Here is a 21,303-nt window from a genome sequence, read left to right on the forward strand (position 1 = left end):
CCTTGTATCCCATGCGCCTTAACCTTTTCTACCAGCCTACCATGAGGGACTTTGTCAAATGCCTTACTGAAATCCATATAGATGACATCAACGGCTCTCCCATCGTCAACCGTTTTTGTCACCTCCTCAAAGGATTCTACCAGATTCGTAAGGCAAGACCTCCCTCTAACAAAGCCATGTTGCGTATCCCTAATCAGATTGCAACGCTCCAAATGCTCATACATCCTACCCCTAAGTATTTTTTCCATTAATTTCCCTACCACCGATGTCAAAGTCACCGGTCTATAATTTCCAGAGTTATCCCTACTACCTTTTTTAAACAGCGGTACCGCATTTGCTACCCTCCAGGAAGATGTTGATAAAAATGGTGAGGATTATGCTTTGCATGTGGAGACTGGTTGGGTTAAACGTGAGAACAAGGGGGGCTCTCTCCCTGTTTTGGGAGGGAGGGGAGGGGGGTGAGGATCGTGGCACGGGAGATGGACCGCATGCTGGTGAAGACCTGTCAACAACTGTAGGTGGGAAACCACGGTTGAGGAAAAAGAAGTGCATATTAGAAGCACCACTTTGGAAAGTGACATTATCGGAACAAATGCGACGGAGGCGAAGGAGCTGAGAGAAAGGGATGGAGTCCTTACAGGATGTAGGATGCAAATGGCTGTAGTCCAGATAGCTGTGGGACTCTTTAGAGGATCTCTCTCCAGTATTGTAATATTCTCTTTAATCAATACTGCTACCTTTTCTTTCCCGAATTCTTTGATTCCAGGAATATTTAGTAGTCAATCAATAATAGCTTGAGCAGAACTTTTCCCAAAAAATTCTAAGGCTGGAATGTTATGGCCGTTCATGTTAGTGGGACTTTTCCATCCCGCTCAGGTGCTATTGCACAGGGAACCCTGACCTCCCAGTGAACTGTGAGACCTCCTCCCGCCCCTCCATGGACATCAGATCCCACCCCCCCCATCATCGGTAGCACCATGACCATCCCAATGAGTCCTCTGGTGGACACTCCCCTCAGTGGCCCACCCCTGCAAATCACCCTTTGCATAGAATCCCCTGTAAGTCTCCCTTGCAGAGCTCCTCCCTGCACAACTACTGTCTTGCAGAGCACCCACTGCATTACACCCCCACTTGCAGAGCTCCCCCATTGCATAAGACCCATCATTGTGCATGCCCCCATCATAGCCCTTTCCCCAATCAGGCCTCACCCCCACTCAAGCCCCAGCCCCTTGGCACTCCCCAGCACACTCATGGGGCCCAACTGGACACTGCCAGGTGGGACTGTCAATTATTTCCAATCTCCCCCCCATGTGGCCATGGCACTGGCATCCGCTACTTAAGAGCAGTAGTGATTCTCACTGGGGTGACATCATGCAGCCACGAGTTCAGAAACAGCTGTGCCAAACCAGGTAAGTTCTTTTAACTCTCATACTTTTTATGTTAACAGGTTTTGTGCCCTTTTTGGATGCGAAGCTGTTCTCACTAGCAAAACAGGGCTGTGGGGGAATGCAAACTGGATTTTTGCCCTTGCATGCTATCTTCCCCGCTTGCCACACTGACCGACTAGCATGGCAAGCCAGTAAGATCATGCCCCCTGTATTTACACAGCATATTTAGCATAATAAGGCATCCCAAAGGAAAGTGAGGTAGAGGGTCAGGCAGGTTTAAGGCAAGAATTCCAGAGTTTAGAGCCTAGGCCGCTGTAGGCATCGCCAACAATGTTGGAGATAAAGGGTGAGATTCTCTGATCTTGTCCATGGCCACCCTACTGCCAGCGAGAATGAAGAATTTGGTGCTTAGCCAGAAGTCCATTCACAGCAGCAGCACGGGAGAATCTCAGCTGCGGATGAGGTTGGAGGTCTTCTGCGATAAAACTGAGGATCCTTAAGAGACCAGAGTTAGAGGAGTGCAGATATCTTAGGGTTGTCAGGCTGGAAGAGATTGACAGGGCATTGAGGGATTTGAAAACAAGGATGAGAACTTTTAAATTGCTATGTTGTTTAACCAGGAGCCAGGGTAGGTCAGCAAGCACAAGGATGATGAGGGAATGGCACTTCATGTGAGTCAGGAGAGAGGCAGCAGAGATTTGGATAATCTCTAGTTTATGATGGGTAGCGAGTGAGAGGTTTGCCAGGAATGTCAACGAATAGTAGCATCTAGAGTTAACAAGCATATGAATGAGTTATTCAGCAGTTGAAGAATTGAATCAGGGTGCAGACAGGTGATATTCCAGAAGTGAAACTAGGCAATCTTACTGTTGAAAGCTCATCCCAGGGACACATATGACACAGAGATTGCAAACTGTTGATTTAGCGTCAGATAGAGGAATGGTTGATGGTGAGGGAGCAAAGTTTGTGATGGGGCTTGAAGACAATGGATTCAGTCTTCCAATATCAAATTGGAGGAAATTTCAGCTCACTCAGTTTTAGATATCAGATAAACAGCTTGATAATTTAGCAATAGTGGAGGTGTGAAAGTAGGCAAATGAGGTAAAACTGGGTGTCATCAGTATACATGTGGAAATTGACACATGCTTTTCGATGATGCTGCCAAAGGCCAACAAGTAGATGAGAAATAGAACAGGAAAAACGATAGGTCTTTGAAGGAAACCAGTGGCAACAGTGCAGGAATGGGAACAGAAGCCATTGATAGTGATTATCTAGCTATGATTAGATAGTTAAGAACAGGACTAGGCAAATACAGTGTTATCCGAAACGGTGGAGCAATGTTGGAGGGGGATGTTGTGATCATCTGCATCAAAGGCTGCACAAAGATCACAAAGGCCAAGGAGGTATAATCTGACTTTGTCAGTCACATAGCATATAGTTTGTGACTTCGATGAGAGCCATTTCAGTATTGTGGCACCTGACTGAAGGGATTCAAACATGAAGTTCCAGGAAAAGGTGATAAGTCTTTGGAGAAGAAATGAATGTTAGAAGTGGTGTGGTAGTTTGTGTGGATGGCTCTTTTTGAGGAGGGGCAATGGCAGCAGAATTGGATGAAAAAGAGGGACAGAACCTGAGGAGAGAGAATGTTAATAATGTCAGCTTAAGCAGGAGCTGGAAAGGAAGTTGGTGGTCAAACGTTTAATGGCAAGAGAGTTAAGGAAGCAGGAGGTGGGTCTCTTGGTAAACAAATTGTTTGCCATATACATGCAAGTCTGCATCTTTTGGACTTAAGGGAGCAGAGATAAGGCCACACAAGGGGGATGTTCAAGGTGAGAGAAAATAATGGTTTTGATGGGGACTAAGTCATTGAAGCTTGAGGCGAGAGTGTGGTTGAGCAAATTGGTAGTTGGGAACTTTGTGGGGAACAAAGGACCAAAGGCTAGACAATTGGGAATTAGGGAGTGCTATTCTAGGTGAATTGGGCAGGAGGTATTTTCATTGGCAAATACAGAAGAAAGCAGAATCGGGAAGAGAAAGTGGGATGTTGGTGGAAACCAATAAAAAGTAATCATAGATAAGGTGATCTCTGATCAATGCTTTTTATGAGGGCAGCAAGGCCATCTGACATGGACAGGTAATAGAATAATGAGTCCCCATTGCTATTGCATTCCTAATCATCTTCCTCCTCTCCCTGTGCAGCTGAGTCACGCATGATGGTGTGAACATGGCTCTGGCTGAACTTCCCAGAGAAACCATTGCCCTCACCAGTAGTCAGAACTGAAAACTAGTTAGCAAGTGAGATGTACTCAGAGAAACCTTGCACTATACCTGCCTGGTCGTCCTTCCCTGACTTTAGCTGTGAGGCGACCACCTCTGATTTATGTCATTCTCAACCTCACAGATGCACTGCAGTGACTCCAGGTCCTGCTCAAGCACTGAAGAGTTTGAGCTTCTCCAGCAGATGACACTTCCTCTGATTATTAAGGAAGCATCCTTGAATCCTCACATGGTACAGAATGTGCAATCAATGGCACTGAGCTGTCCTGTCTTTATTTATTTGGCTACTAAATAAACTAATCAGAAATAAAACATAACCCTTAAAAAAAGATTTTAAATTTAAAACCTCATACTTATTAAACCCACTTTACTTATTTCAGTTCCTTACTTGAGATCCTTACCTCTAGACGTATCTTCAATATTGATCTTAATTCACTTGGCTTCAGATCATACTGATTCTGATTTAATTATCATCTTCTTTCAATACTCCTGCTTTATCTCCATTTATAGTCTCCCACTTATTCATGGCTTTCTATTCCCATCATCTATGTCTTTAATAAATATGGTGAATCGTTGATGCTCCAACAGTTTCTAGCAGAACACCACTTGACATGGATTAAATTTTACCGTCTCACCTGCCACGGGAATCGTAGTGGGTAGGATACGTACCATGCATTGACTTTGAGTGGAATTTTCTCGTCTTGGGGCGAGTGCAACTGGCACTGACCTATCTATCCTGTTATCAGAAAATCAGTAACTTTAAAATGTTCAATTGATCTGAGGGAGTCAGCATAGATTTTTGTAATAAAGGGAAGGTCACGCCTGACATACCTAATTTATTTGTTTTTAAAAATACATGGCTGTAAGGTCTCCAGACTAAGTTGTTTCACAGGTTTTCTCTCCAGTTCTTCCTGTTATCCCATTAGGGCTTCCCTCTCCTCCCCAGCCCCCAGCTCCCATATCGCAATCACAACCGCCCTTCATTCCCGCGCTTTGTAGACAGCGGCACGAGCTTTTACCGTTACGCATCGAGGCTCAGGCGCGCGCAGCTGGAGCTCATTGCTCGCTTCAGTGCGCGGGATGTTCCAGACGGCTGTGCAATGCTTCCCAAATGGGGAGTCGCCATTTCCAAAGGAGTTGTAGAGATAATGTCTGGGGGGCGCTGGTCGCCGCCCCCAGCAACAACGGTGACTGTGAAGAATGTCTGGTGGGAAAGCCCTTGCCGCCAAACGGCAGTGGGCGGATGGTGAGTGCAAATCGCGTTTCAACCTCAGCAAACATTTTTGCGGAGAGTGCTGAATGGATTTGGGATGTTTCTGTTCCAATCCGGTGCAGATGGGTGCAACTAGGTGACTGTGTGGAAAAATAAAATCGGGAGTTCGTACGGCTGAGCCGAGAATGTATTTCTACCGCTGTGTACAGACTCTTCAACCCGCGCTCCCGACTCTGCCTTGTAGGCACTCTGTAACTAGATTGAAATGGGAGAGGGGGTGGGTTTGGATGTGAAAAAAGAGTCGTTTTCCCTGTGCTTCGGAGGGGTGGGGGTCCACCATTTAGGAAAGGCGTGAGGGGAACACCAGGATTACATTAATTATGAGAAGATACAAACAGCGATCTACAGTAAAGATAATTGGAGAAGGACCATTTGCCGTGGGCTGGGAATAGAAGCAGAAAATGCTGGAAAATCTCAGCAGATCTGACGGTACCTGTGTTGGGGGGAGAGAATAGTGCCAACGTTTCGAGTCTGGATGATCCTTTGGCAGAGCTGATCAGATGTCATAGAAAGAAGATTGACAGGCATAACTAATTGAATAATAGGCTGCCTACCTATAGAGCGGGCATGTTTCAGGTACAATGCAAATTCTTTTCAACCGGAAAGGTTGGACCAGCAACACGCTGAATGATGCAAGAGAGAAAGTAAGATGAAGAGGTGAAAGGGGCAATGTGGCAGATGTCAGGTTGACGTACTAGTCAGAATCAGGCTAAATATAGAAAGTTTAAAAGGCAAGTTTAAAAGAGCAGCGACAGATCAGCCATGATCTTATTGAATGGCGGGGCAGGCTCGAAGGGCTGGATGGCCTACTCCTGCTCCTATTTCTTATGTTCTTATGTTCAAGTGAAAAAAATGAGAGACAAAGGAAGCTTGTGAGAAGAGACTGCCAGCTAACATAAAAGGAAATCCAAAGGTTTTCTATGGATAGAAATAGTAAAAAGAATATGGGGCCAATGAGAGCAAAAATTGCATCCATGCATGGAGTTAGTCTGCATGGATGAGATATTAAATGAGCACTTTGCATTTGTTTTTACCAGTCAGTTGTGCCTATCTAAGAAAGCTGGAATGGACGCGTACCTCAGGAAAACATGTCCCTGTGTATTCAACTTAACCATCTTTGGACTGTGGGATAAAACTGGAGCACCTGGAGGAAACACGGGGAGAAGGTGCAAACTCCCCGCAGACAAGAATCGAACCCAGGTCCCTGAAGCTGGGAGGCAGCAGTGCAAACCATTTGCTACCGTGCTGGCTTGAGTACCTTAATCTAATATGTTCCTGGTAAAAATATATTAGACATTGATGTTGTTTATATTATACAAGGTCTGGCTGCAGTATCTCTTCCGTCTCTGTTGCCACTCATTCTACCTCCTCAAGACTCTATGATCTTATGCTGTAGTGCTTCCCCTCCTGCCACTGCCTGTTATATGCTATTCTGTTCTGGAAATCGAGAATGTTCGAGTAAGTGTATCGGCATATGTATGCATGTGTGATGCTGCACATGGTTGAAGAGCTGTGATTCTATGATACATGTCTGGAGTGTGCATAATGCTTATAAAGGATATAATAACATAGGATCTGCGAATGCCAGTGTATATATTAGATGAAGTTTGTGGAGATATGGCATCAAATCAAATATGGACAAGGTAAACCACTGCAGCTTATCACTTACAGCTCCTCACTGCCCCACTAGCTGATGAGTCTAGCTACTCCTCCATGTTGAACACAAATTGGAAGAAACATTTAGGGTAGCTAGGGTAGCAAGGGTACTGTGGGTGGAGAACATCAGTGTCCATTAGCAAAATCTTCTTGGCCAGCTTAGGAAGTAGTGGTGCTACCAAGTCCTAAAGGAATATTTGCTAGACTGGATCTGTGGCAGGTGGTGAGTGAGCCAACAAGAGTGAAAAACCTACTCAATCCATCCTCCTTAATCTACCTGTCGCAGGTGCATTTGTCTGTGTTAGTATTGGTGGAAGTGATCACTATGTAAATCTGCCTTCCATTGTTATGTGGCACTACAATTGCCAGATGGATACATTTGGAACAGATCCAAAAGCTCGTAACTGGGTATCTATGAGGTGCTGTGGACTATCAGCAGCAGCAGCAGATTGTAGTCAAACACAATCTGCAACCTCATGTCCTGGCATATCTTCCATTATTATTCCCAGCAAGCTGTGGATCAACTTTGGTTCAAGGAAGAGTGCAGAATGGTATGTCAGGAGCAGCACCAGACACATCTAAAAATAAGATGGTGAAGCAATAACACGGGACTACTTCTGTACCAAACACTGGAAGCAGTATGCAATAGACCAAGCTAAGCGATCCCACAACCAGTGGATCAGAAATAAGCTCTGCATTCCTTCCATACCCAGTCATGATTGGTGAGGAAAAGTTAAACAACGAATAGGAGGAGGAGGCTCCACAAATATTTCCAGTCTCAACAATGGGGAAGCCCAGCACATCAGTGCAAAAGACAAGGCTGAAGCATTTGCAACCATTTTCAATCAGAAATGCCAGATGGATGCTCCATCTCGGCATACTTCTGAGGAGATCTGCATCAGCGATTCCAGTCTTTAGCCAATTCAATTCACTCCATATGATATCAAGAAATAACTGAAGGCACTGGATACTGCAAAGGCTGTGGACCTTGGCAACGTTTTGGCAATGATGTTGAAGATTTGTGCTTCAGAACTAGTGTGCCCCCTAGCCAAAATGTTCTAGTACAGCTGCAACACTGGAATCTACCCAGCAATGTAGCAAACTACTCAGGTATGTCTTGTCCACAAAAAACAGGATAAATCCAACTGGGCCAATTACCACCCATAATCTACTCCAAATGAGCAGAAAATGATGGAAGGGTTCGTTGACAGTATGTATAGTGGAGCCTAATCTATTCACTTGCCGCAGGGATCAGTGTTGGGCCCACTGTTGTTTGTCATTTATATCAATGATCTGGATGATAATGTGGTAAATTGGATCAGCAAATTTGCTGATGATACAAAGATTGGAGGTGTAGTGGACAGTGAAGAAGGTTTTCAAAGCTTGCAGAGGGATTTGGACCAATTAGAAAAATGGGTTGAAAAGTAGCAAATGGAATTTAATGCAGACAAGTGTGAGGTATTGCACTTTGGAAGGACAAACCAAAGTAGGACGTACAGGTTAAATGGTAGGACTCTGAAGAGTGCAGATGAACAGAGGGATCTGGGAATACAGAATTCCCTAAAGGTGACCTCACAGGTGGATAGAGTCATAAAGAGTGCCTTTGGTACATTGGCCTTTATAAATTGGAGAATCGAGTATAAAAGTTGGAGTGTTATGGTAAGGCTGTATAAGGTATTGGTGAGGCCAAATTTGGAGTATTGTGTACAGTTTTGGTCACCTAGTTACAGGAAGGATATAAATAAGTTTGAAAGAGTGCAGAGAAGGTTCACAAGGATGTTGCCGGGACTTGAGAAGCTGAGTTACAGAGAGAAATTGAATAGGTTAGGACTTTATTCTCTGGAGCGTAGAAGAATGAGGGGAGACTTGATAGAGGTGAAGATTTTGATGGGTATAGATAGAATGAATGCAAGCAGGCTTTTTCCACTGAGGCTAGGGGAGAAAAAAACCAGAGGGCATGGGTTAAGGGTGAAAGGAGAAAAGTTTTTAAAGGGAATATTAGGGGGGGCTTCTTCATGCAGAGAGTGGTGGGAGTGTGGAATGAGCTGCCGGATAAAGTGGTAAATGTGGGGTCACTATTAACATTTAAGAAAAACTTGGATGGGTTCATGGATGAGAGGGGTGTGGAGGGATATGGTCCAAGTGCAGGTCAGTGGGCCTAGGCAAAAAATGGTTTGGCACAGACAAGAAGGGCCAAAAGGCCTGTTTCTGAGCTGCAATTTTCTATGGTTCTCTGGTTCACTGACGCTCAATTTAGGTTCTGCCAGGGCCGCTCGGCTCCCGATTTTATTACGACCTTGGTCCAAACATAGAACAAGAGCAGAACTCGAGGTGAGGAGAGAGTGACTGCCTTTCACATCAAGGCTGAATTTGATTGAACCAGAAACCATTCAGCTCATTGAATCTGCACCAGCTGTCTGAAAGAGTATGACATTCAATGGCATTAACATTACAAAATTTCCCACTGTGAATGCTCTGAGGGTTATCAATGATCAGAAACTGAATTGGACCAGCCATATAAATTTTGCAGGTCAGAGGCTCGTTATTCTGCAGTGAGTAACCCATTATTATGTATGATGTCTAATATAGACTGAAGACCAATAGGTATGTGGGAGTTAACTAATTGGAACTATTTATGAACATGCCATAAGTCTGGCATAGTCAGCACAAGACTGGTTGGCAAGCTCCAACCAGGGTGGAGCTTGTGTCCTGGGTCACATGTTCTGTTCTCTTAGTGGCATGCCCCCTCATACATAACACTCCTCCCCTCTTACTGCAGATCACCCCATTATAACTTATATACATTTTTAATACAATTGTACAATGATTGAACATAACATATACATGCAAATGTGAACTGTGAATTACAATATCAACGTCCACGTAAATGTCTACGTAGACATATCAATGTATCTGGAAATCGACAGTTCCCGAATGAATGTCTCCTTGCTTCAGTAGTTTTCTTGGATGTGCTTCCCTGAATTTCTGGAAGCTCTTGAGCTTCCTCTCTCGCTTGGTAACCAAAGCTTCCCCTCTGGGGAAACTACCTCTGCTTCAGTTTGTTCCTTTGGTTCTGCAAAATTTCTGGATCGGGAAGGACTTCCCTGATTTGGTGTGGAGGTGGCCACCAGCTGATCCATGTGCCTCCTCCAAACCCACATCCTGGATCAGTAAAGAGAATGGCAATGGCTCAGTCTGGGCCACCATTGTCACTGGAACCCATTTCTTGCTAATACAGTTTTGACCTTCTGGAAATTGTTTGTCTTGGAATTGCCCTTCTTTTGGTCCAAGAATCTTCCTGATTCTTGCCACCACTTCTGTTGTCTCCTCTGGCCTCATGAAGTCAATGTAGTCCTCAGTTTGTGACCAAACATCAACTACATTTGGGAACATTGGGTCACTGCATGAGGTGTGTTACAATATGCACTTAAAAATCAATTCACTCACCTTCCAAGGGAACTCTCTTTTTGGGAAATCTTAAGCAGCTACTCTAAGGTCTGGAGAAATCTTTCTACCTGGCCATTAATCGCAGGGTGGTATGAAGTTGATTTCAACTGTCAGACTCCTTGGTCGAAGGACTCCTTCACCACATATTGTGGCCTGTTGTTACTCACTACTTGCTAAGGACTCCCAAATCGAGCAAACAATTTGTCAAGTCAATCTGTTGTTGTTTCTGCAGATATGGGCTTCATAATTGCTACGTCTGGTTATTTTGAATGGACATTGACCATCACCAATAGCAGTTTTCCTTCCACTGGATCTGCAAAGTCTATGTTGATCCTTTGCCAAGGAACTTCAGGCCATTCTTCTGGGTGGAGGGGTGATAATGCCCGTGCCTTCCACATCACAGCGCATGATTCACAAGAACTTACCTTCTCCTTGATTAGGGATTCTACATTTGGTCACCAAAAATAATTCCTGGCAATCTCCTTCATATGCACCATCCCACATGGGAAAAGTGCCCTTGATGCACTTTTTCAAGCACCTTTCCTCTTTACGTGGGAAGAATGACCACCCTAATTCCCCTCAATAAATATTTATCCATATGGACAACCTGGGCAGTGGTTGGAACAAAGGAGATCTGGTTATATAAGCAGTTGGGAGGATGAGTATGAAACTTCTGTAAACATATAATTGTAGCTCACAAACCCATGTATCTTGAGTAGTACCTTGAGAGCTGTCATAAGTGCTTCTCCCCTGCTTACAAATTGAATAAACTGCCTTATTCGAGAAATCATCCTGTATTGAGTCTGTTGTCATCTTGCAGTAAACAAATCCGATTGACATCCTCCTTCACAAAGGCAACGGGCCTTTCTTATCCTCTAGACATTGTGTGATGATACTGCGTCAACCCCATAAGGTGAGGCATTGCAGGCTAATTGCAGTGGCAATTTCAGATCAAAATGAGTTAGTACTTCCGAGCTCTGTAAGGCTTGTTTTACATCCTAGTAAGCCTCTTTGAGTCCATATCCATTCAGTAATAAGTCTCTCAACACCAAGTCCAACAGGTTTATTTGGTAGTAAACGCCACTAACTTTCAGGGCTCTGCTCCTTCGTCAGGTAAGTTGGGGGTTCTCATCACAAACGGCATATAAAGACACATTCAGTTTACAGAATACTAATTAGAATGCAAGTCTTTACAGCTAATCAAGTCTTAGAGGTGCAGACAATGTGAGTGGAAATAGAATTAAGCATAGGTTGTAGAGATTTGTATTGTCTCCAGACAGGACAGTAACTGAGATGTTGCAAGCCCAGGCAAGTCATGGGGGTTACAAATAATGTGACGTGAACCCAAGATCCCAGTTGAGGCCATCCTCGAGTGCAGAGCTTGGCTATCAGCCTTTGCTCAGCAACTCTGCATTGCCCCTGTGTCGTGAAGGCCGCCTTGGAGAACGCTTACCTGAAGATCAGAGGCCGAATGCCCGTGACCGCTGAAGTGCTTGCCAACAGGAAGAGAAGAGTCTTGCCTGGTGATTGTCGAGCGGTGTTCATTCATACATTTTCATAGCGTCTGCCTGGTCTCCCCAGTGTACCATGCCTCAGGACATCCTTTCCTGCAGTCTATCAGGTAGACAACGTTGGCCAAGTTGCAAGAGTATACCTGGTGGATGGTGTTCTCATGTGAGATGACGGCATCCGTGCCGATGATCCGGCACATCTTGCAGAGGTTGCTGTGGCAGGGTTGTGTGGTGTTGTGGTCACTTCTGAAGGCTGGGTAGTTTGCTGTGGACAGTGGTCTGTTTGAAGGCAAGAAGTGGGGGTGTGGGATGGCCTTGCCGAGATGTTTGTTGTCATCAATGACATGTTGAAGATGTCGTAGCTTTTCCACTCCAGGGGAGTACTGGATGACAAAGGGTACTCTGTTCACTGTGTCCTGTTTTTGTCTTCTGAAGAAGTCAGTGCGGTTTTTCTCTGTGGCATGTCAGAACTGTCGATCGATGAGTCGAGCGCCATATCTTGTTCTTAGGGCATCTTCCAATGTCTGGAGGTGTCTGTTGCGATCCCCCTCATCTGAATAAATCCTGTGTATATGGAGGGCTTGTCCTTAAGGGATGGCTTCTTTAACATGTTTAGGGTGGAAGCTGGAGAAGTGGAGCATTGTGAGGTTATCCATGGGCTTGTGATGTAGTGTGGTGCTGAGGTGACTGTCCTTAATGGAGATGCGTGTGTCCAAGAATGCAACCAATTCCGGAGAGTAGTCCATGGTGAGTCTGATGGTGGGATGGAACTTGCTGATGTCATCATATAGTTGTTTCAGTGATTGTGCACCACGAGTCCAAAGGAAGAAAATGTCATTGATGTATCTAGTGTGTAGCATTGGTTGAAGGCCCTGTGCGGTGAAGAAGTCTTGTTCGAGCCTGTGCATGAAGATGTTGGCATATTGAGGTGCGAATTTGGTCCCCGTGGCTGTTCCGTGTATCTGGATGAAGAACAGGTTGTTGAAGGTAAAGACATTGTGGTCCAGGATGAAGTGGATAAGTTGCAAAATTGCATCTGGAAACTGGTGGTTGTCGGCGTTGAGTGCTGGTGTAGAGTGCCGAGACATCCGTTGTGACGAGGAGTGCTCCTGCTTCAACTGCTCCATGTGTGCGGAGTTTCTGTAGGAAGTCCGTAGTGTTGCGACCAAAGCTGGGAGTTCTTTGTACAGTGGGTTTCAGGATGCCCTCAACATATTTAGATAGGGGTCATGGGTAGAGAGGTGGACTGGTGGTGTTGAAATGGTGGCGTGGGCTCGTTGGGCCGAAGGGCCTGTTTCCCAGGCTGATTTTGTTGTTGTTCTTCTTCTTTCCCCAGAGAGGTTCTCGCACAGGGTCCCATTGCCCAATACGATGGGACGGCTGGGTGTGTTTGCCTTGTGTATCTTTGGGAGGTAGTAGAGATCTCCAATGCGGGATGAGGGCACGGAGGGTGTTCTGAAGGTCCGGACAAAGGTCTTGATCGGAGCGTTGAGTTAACGAGTGTGATCTTTGGTCGGATCTGCAAGCAACTGTCTGTAGTGTTTTTCATTGTTTAGTTGTTGGTACACTTTGCAGTAACCCGTTCTGTCCAGTATGACGATGGCCTCTCCTTTGTCTGCTGGTTTGATAACAATGTTGCGGTTGGTCTTGAGAACTCGGATGGCGTTGCATTGTGCTTGGCTGATGTTTGGGGCTGTCTTGTGAGTGCGGTTGATGAATCTGGTGTTGATGCACCTCCTGGTGGCTTGAGCATACATGTCAAGTCGGGGCAGTGGCCTTCCAGAGGAGTCCAATTGGACTCTTTCCTCTTCAATTGTTGCTGCACTGTGGGTCTCTCTGGCTGTTCCGGTTCATTGGCTGTCTCATTGTGTTCGCTGTTGGCATTTGTGGAAAAACTCCCGCAGCCTCATTTGCCTGATGAATTCCTCTGTGTCTGCTGCGGGACTGATCGGGTCCATTTTGGTGGTGGGGCAGAATTTGAGCCCTCGGCTGAGAACTTCGATGTTGAAGTGCGTTGCCAACAATTTGACAATGGATTTCGCTGCAGTGGTACTGTTTTCTGCTGTGGTGCTGGGGGAGGCTTGGTTGCTGCTAATGGCGATGCCAAGTTTCCTGTTCTTGGTGTGCATGTAGATGGTGTAGTTTCTTTATCTCATCTGCTTGGAGGAGTTTTGCAGCTGGTCTGCATCCTGAGCGCAAGTTGAGAATATGAATTCTATCTTGGTTTCCAGAATGCGGCATTTGCTGTACAGCTGGTGGCTGAGGAGTGTAAGAGAGGTAGTTGAGCAGTGTGAGAGTCCTGTTTGGAGATGATACGCATCTCTTTAACCTATGCTTAATGCTGTCTCCACGCACATTGTCTGCACCTTTAAGACTTGATTAGCTGTAAAGACTTGCATTCTAATCAGTATTCTGTAAACTGAATGTGCTTTGTTTGTGATCAGAACTCCCCACTCACCTGATGAAGGGGCAGAGCCTCAAAAGCTAGTGGCGTTTGCTACCAAATAAACCTGTTGGATTTTAACCTGGTGTTGTGAAACTTCTTACTGTGTTTACTCCAGTCCAACGCCAGCATCTCCACTCCATGTCTATTGTCAGCCTTCACCAAGCAGTTGGTGTAACAAAAGAACAATACAGCAGAACAAAGAACGATGCAGCACAGAAACAGGCCCTTTGGCCCACCAAGCCTGCGGCATTTTCTACTCCTTACTAGGACCCACTAATTGCCCATTTGTGGTTTCTATCCCTCTGTTCGTGTGTCTATCAAGATATGCCTTGAACATTGCTAACGTGTCTGTTTCCACCACCTTCACTGGCAATGCATTCCAGGCACCCATTACCTCAGCATCTCTCACGTCCCTCTCTTTGGTGAATACTGGTGCAAATTACTCATTAAGGATCTCACCCACTTCCTCCTGCTCCATGCATAACACTCCCCCTTTATCCTTGAGTGGGCCTACTCTTTCCCAGATACGTTTTTGCTCCTAATATATGTATAAAATGCCTTGAGATTCTCCTTAACCCTGCTGGCCAAGGACATTTCATGGCCCTTTTTTAGCCCTCCTAATTCCCCGTTTGAGCTCCTTCCTATTTTCTCTCTACATCCTTCAAGGGCTTCATCTGTTTTTAGTTGCCTGAACCTTACATATGCTTTCTTTTTCTTTTTGACTAAGCTAACATTTTTGCCGTCTCGTCCAAGTTCCTGAATCCTTCCATTCCTATCCTTCATTTTCACTGGAACATGCCTGTCCTATAAACTAATCGGCTGTTCTTTTAAAGTACTCCCATATGTCAGATGTGGCTTTACCCCCAAACAACTGCTCCCAATCCACATTCTCCAATTCTTGCTTCATTTGGTTATAGTTAATCTTCCAGTTTAACACCTTCACCCGAGGACCACTCTTGTCCTTATCCATACATCTCCAAAAACTTATGGAATTATAGTCACTATTCCTAAAAGGCTCCCCCATTGAAACTTTGATCACCTGGCTGGGCTCATTCCCCAATACCAGGTCCAGCATGGCTCCTGTTTCAAATACCCCCCCCCCCCCCCCCCCCAAATACACGTAACAAACTGTTTCCCACACAAACCCCCATCACTAAAGGAGTCTGAGTCAATATGGGGGAAGTTAATATTACCCATCACAACAACCCTGTTATTTTCACATCTTTCCAGAACCTGACTATATATCTGTTTCTCTATCTCCCTCTTGCAGCTGGGAAGGCTGTAGGACAATCCCAATTCCTGAGCTCGACTCATAATGTGTTATTGCAAGATCCCTCCAAGGTGTCCTCCCTCAACACAGTTGTGATACATTCCCTAACCGTAGAAAGAAACCCTGCAGTGCAGAAGGAGGCCGGTCGGCCCATTGAGTTTGCACCGACAACAATCCCACCCCAGGATCTATCCCCAGAGCCCCACATGTTTACCTCACTAATCTCTCTAACCTATATACATCCCAGGACTCTATAGGCAATTTAGCATGGCCAATCAACCTAACCCACACATCTTTGGACCGTAGGAGGAAATCCATGCAGACGTGGGGAGAATGCAAGCTCGACACAGACAGTGACCCAAGTCAGGAATCAAACCCAGGTACTTGGAGCTGTATGGCAGCAGTGCTAACCACTGTGCCATGCCATCTCTCAAACTGAAGTTGCACAGTAATGCAATTCCCCCACCTCATTTGCTTCCTCCTCTGTTTCGTCTAAAACACCAATATTCCAGAATGTTGAGCTCAGTGGCTTGATCAATCCCAGGAACAATCGCAAGTGCAATACATTCTCTGGGCTAAGAGCTTTCATAAGGGTATCCATTTGAATAGAATAGAATGCCTACAGTACAGAAGGAGGCTTTTCAGCCCATCGAGTCTGTACTGACCACAATCCCACCCAGGCCCTATTCCTGCAATGCATTTATCCTGCTAATCCCCCTGTCAGTTGGGTCAATTTAATGTGGCCAGTCAACCTAACCTGCACGTCCTTGGACTGTGGGAGGAAGCCACGTGCACACAGGAAGACACACAGAGAGTGAGCCAAGGCTGGAATTGAACCTGAGACACTGGTGCTGTGAGGCAGCAGTGCTAACCTCTGTGCCTTCGTGCCACCCTGCTACTGTGCTGCCCATTTGGTGCAGGTATTCAATTGAATCTTGAAAGAATTTGCATTTTTCTTTCTTTAATTGCAGGCCATGCTTCTGCAAACTTTTGAGTCTCTTCAAGGTTCTTCAAATGCTCCTCTTTGGAGTTTGTCACTAAAATATCATCTAGGTAACACTGGACCCCAGGTTTAGAATTTGATCCATTATCCTCTGAAAAAGGCTGATGGTGATATGATGTCAAAGGGAAGATGCTTGTAGCCCCCAAACATCCGAGGTTGTTGGAACTCTTCTCCCAATTGGAGATAGGCCTCAGACAACTCCATTTTTGAAAATTTCTTCCCTCCGGTCAATCTATTAAATAGGTCCTCAATAAGAGGAAGTGGATATTGATCCGCACACACACTGCTGGGTTCACAGTGACCTTGAAGTCCCCACGATTCTCATTGTGCTACCTGTCTTCAAAACTGGAACAACTGGGGTGGCCCATTCTCTGGTAGTGACTGGTTCCAACTCCTCCATGCTCACAATCATTCTAATTTGGCCTCCACTTCAGCTGAATGGCATATTGTATTGGATGTGCCTGCAGACTTCTTGGATGAGTCTCTGACTTCAGTTGAATTTTAATCTCAACCCCTTTCAACTCACCATAGGTCCCTTGAACATGTCCTTATATTTCTCTAGGATGCCCTGTAAACTTGTTCTTGAATCTGCCAGCATTTTTACCACGCCTCAGTTTAATTTTAGTTTCTGAGACTAGGAGTGCAAATTAAGGCAGGATAGTCACCCATGGCCACTACAAAGATAGTTCTGTACACTGATCCCTCAGTTGTACCTTCACCAGTACATTTCTTCTCAGTGGCATCACTTGCTCCATATAAGTACATTTTTGAAACTGTTTTTTTTTCACTTTGTCTCTATACACTGAGTCCAGAATCAGTGACACCGCTGCTCCCATGTCCACTTCCATTTTAATTACTTACTCTTCTATTTTAGGAAGGACCCAGATTCCATTGGCTTCTCCTCAGACCTATAGTGTATTAAGCTGAAATGCTGTAGATTTAGGTTCATCTGCTTCCAGATTTGGCGGACACCCTGTCCCCTTCTTGGCTGGTGGCACGATAACACAGTAGTTAGCGCTGCTGCTTCACAGCTCCAGGGACCTGAGTTTGATTCCTGGTTTGGGTCACAGTCTGTGTGGAGTTCGCGGAGTCTACACGTGTCTGCATGGGTTTCCTCCCACAGTCCAAAGATGTGCGGATTAGGTTGATTGGCAATGCTAAAATTGCCCTTAGTGTCCTGAGATGCATTGGTTAGAGGGATTAGTGGGTAAATATGTAGAGATATGGAGGTAGGGCCTGGGTGGGATTGTGTTGGTGCAGACTTGATGGGCCGAATGGCCTGTTTCTGTACTGTAGGGTTTCTATGATTTCTATGTATCTTGTGCCTAGTCCTCAGGTTTGTTTCTCTCTGATTCCCCTTTTTTTCTTCCAGTTGTGCCTTGCAATTGTGGGCAGAATGCCCCACCCACTTATGCCTGTGCATTAGGCTTCATGAGTGCAGCATGTTGACCGGGATTCTCCCAAAAAATTCGAAGTCCCCAATTCACATGAAAAAGGGAATGACCCCCGCTAGTTTTTAGCGGGATTTTTAGATTGACTCTTCCACACACACAGCACCATAGAGTGCTTGAGCATGATTCCCTCTGAAAACCAGGGCACTGGGCCTATTCCCACCTGTGAGGCAGGCAGCATAGTGCTGAGTGGGCCACTGGGCTTGCGCCAATCTGTCAGAGCAGAGATTGGGCAATAATCTTGCATTGCCAGCCAGTTCAATTGCTGGTCAGCTTCACAACACCCAATTGTTGGCCTTGCAGAGCCCCCCTACGCTCTGATGCCCCATCCCTTTGGTACTGCCCAATGCCTGGTGGGCAGTGCCAGTGTACTCCTTAAACATTGCCAATTTGCTCCTTAGTGCCAGAGAGCCAGGCTGGCAGTGCCCAAGTGGCAGCCCCCTTACCCCTGACCTCCTGAGGGGGGTCTCAATGGCATCTCTTCACTCCAGTGGGGAATGCCTGTTCCCCATTTGCGGGAAAAAGTAGTAAGCCCCACTGGAGTGAACCACTCCTGGCTGGGGTGGGGGAAATGCTAATGTGTCTGGAGACTTTGGTCTCAGGCCTGCTAATCGGATGTAAATACTAATTTCAATATTGAAATAGATTCCATTGATGTCTCCCTGCCCGTTGCACTGTTAGAGCAGCATAGCAGTTGGTAGAATCACCCCCATTGACTCTTTGTGGCCAGACACCAGATTCTGCTGTGTTCCAGCTACTTTGTGGACTTGGACACTGGACCTAACTGTGTTCCTTATTTGCAGCCAATTCCATAGCAGTAACTATTTCAAAAGCCACGTTAAAGTCTAAAACTTTTTTGTCAGAAGTTTTATTTGGATCGCTTTGTGGCGGAGCCCACAAACCAAACTGTCCCACAAAGCATCTTGCAGGAATCCTCCAAATTCACGGTGCTCTGCATAATTTTTTAACACAGCCACAAGTTGCATGATGGATTTCCCCTACAAACTATTCTTTTATAAAATTCGCAATGCTATGCCATCGTAAGTGGCTTTGGGGCGTAGTGGTTCCTTATAACATTGCAAGACTCCGCTTGGGGCTTTTCTGTGGGCTTCTCAGGTTGTATAAGACTTCTTAGCATAGAAACGTCTTACTTCCTATAATGCTCAAGAAGACTGCTACCTTGAGTTCTTCAATTACCTTATTGGCTTTTAAATGTGAGTGAAAATGCTCAGTATAAAGTGTCCAACTCTCCATGTTTTCGTTGGATGGTACCATTACCCTGAACTGGCCTGCCATTTTCTGTTCCCATTGGTGGGAACTTTTCCCATCTTCATATTCTGTAGCTGCTTTTTGTGTGCCTTTGTTGCACATTGCTCTGTTACTTCCTCACTGATTGTGCTCTCTAACTCTCCCCATTGAATGTAGTCTGAGCCCCTTTGTGACCGCTTCCCCCGTGACAGTCTTAGTGCTCCTAATGAAAAATTCCCTCCCCTATACCTGGCCTTCGATTTTAGCCCAAGTCCCCTTGTGACCACTGCATTCAGCCCATTTCCTGGCGAGTACTTCTTTTTTGCAACTTTGAATGAGATCCGAGTCTCCTTGTGACCATTTCCCTTAAGCCTAGGCATCTTCCCTTGAGTTTACCCCAGTACTATGGCAATTCACATTGTTTTCAGAATCTAGAACAATGTTGATCTTCCTCCTGCCAAAGAATTGGCAGCCTCTTTTCCAGTTATGTGTGAAGTCTAATATGGACTAATAAAAGACCATGAATGGGAATAAACAAACCGGAACTGTTTGTTAACACACATTTTAGCTCTGGCACAGTCAGCACAAGACTGGCTTGACAAGCTTCACTTAGTGGGGAGCTTGTATCCTGGGTCATCTGGCCTGTTCTCTTCAAGGGGCATGCCTCAAAATACATAACATAAGAACATAAGAACATAAGAAATAGGAGCAGGAGTAGGCCATCCAGCCCTTCGAGCCTGCCCCGCCATTCAATAAGATCATGGCTGATCTGTCGCTGCTCAGTTCCACTTTCCCGCCCTCTCCCCATAACCCTTAATCCCCTCTCCTATCAAAAACCCATCAACCCGCGTCTTAAAAATATTTAGCGAGGCAGCCTCCACCACTTCAACGGGCAGAGAATTCCAGAGATTCACCACCCTTTGAGTGAAGAAGTTCCTCCTCAACTCCGTTCTAAACCGCCCCCCTTTTATCTTGAGGCTGTGCCCCCTAGTCCTATTGTCTTTTTTGAGCGGGAAGAGTCTTTCCACCTCTATCCTATCCATCCCATTCATCATCTTATACGTCTCAATGAGATCTCCTCTCATTCTTCTAAACTCTAACGAGTACAAGCCCAGTTTATTCAGCCTCTCCTCATAGCTCAACCCCCTCAACTCCGGTATCAGCCTAGTAAACCTCCTCTGCACTCCCTCCAAGGCCAAAATATCTTTGCGCAGGTGCGGCGCACAAAAATGCACACAGTACTCCAGTTGCGGCCTCACCAATGCCCTATACAGCTGCAGCAAGACCTCCCTACTTTTATATTCAATCCCCCTCGCTATGAAGGCCAGCATCCCATTCGCCTTCCTGACCACCTGCTGCACCTGCAAGTAACATCCTGTAACATCCACCTCCTGACTTGCCATAGCTTGCCCACTGTCTACAAGGCACAAATCAGAATTGTGATGGAATACTCTGTACTTGGCTAGACGAATGCATCTAAAACATCACTCAAGAAGCTCGACACTATTCAGGACAAAGCAGCCCGCTTGATTAGCATCTCAACCATCGCCTTCACCATTCACTCCCTCCACCACTGATGCACAATGGCAGCACCAAGTGCCACCTACACTTCATAAATGATTAAAAAATACTTTTCCTTTTGTTAGTTTTCCAATCCTAATTAACTTCTTCATGGAACACAATTACACAAATGAATGAAGACTTCCTATACTTTCATCGTGTGATCATTGTGTACCTAGAAATGTGTTCTGTAGAAGGGTCATTTACGTCTGAAAAGTTAACTCTTTCCAGATGCTGCCACACCTTTATCCAGTATTTTCTGTTTTTATTTTGGATTTCTAGCATCCACATTATTTTACAAAATAAAATATGAAACAAGTGGTCAAAATAAGATGGCGTCTCACAAACTCACTTTTTAATATCTGCATCACCATCAGTATCAAAGCCCATTTCTTTTATTTATACGTTCATGAAATGTAAGCTTTGCTGGCTGGGCCAGCATTTGTGGACCTTGAAAAATAGCTGGTGTGTTCCCTTCTTGAGCCATTCAATCATAGAATTCCTACAGTGCAGAAGGAGGCCATTTGGCCCATCAAGCCTGCACCGATACTAATCCCACTCGGACCCTATCCCTGCAACTTGCATATTTACCCTGCCTGTTGCCATGATGCCAAAGGGCAATTTAGTATGGCGAATCCACCTACCCCGCACATCTTTGGGAGGAAATCAGAGCACCAGGATGAAACCCATGCAGACATGTGGAGAATGCGCAAATTCCAAACAGATAATGACCCAAGACCAGAATTGAATCCGGTCCCTTGCACTGTGAGGCA

This window comes from Carcharhinus amblyrhynchos, chromosome 1 (genome assembly GCF_965287045.1).
Source record: "Carcharhinus amblyrhynchos chromosome 1, sCarAmb.v2.hapA, whole genome shotgun sequence".
Lineage (NCBI taxonomy): Eukaryota > Metazoa > Chordata > Chondrichthyes > Carcharhiniformes > Carcharhinidae > Carcharhinus > Carcharhinus amblyrhynchos.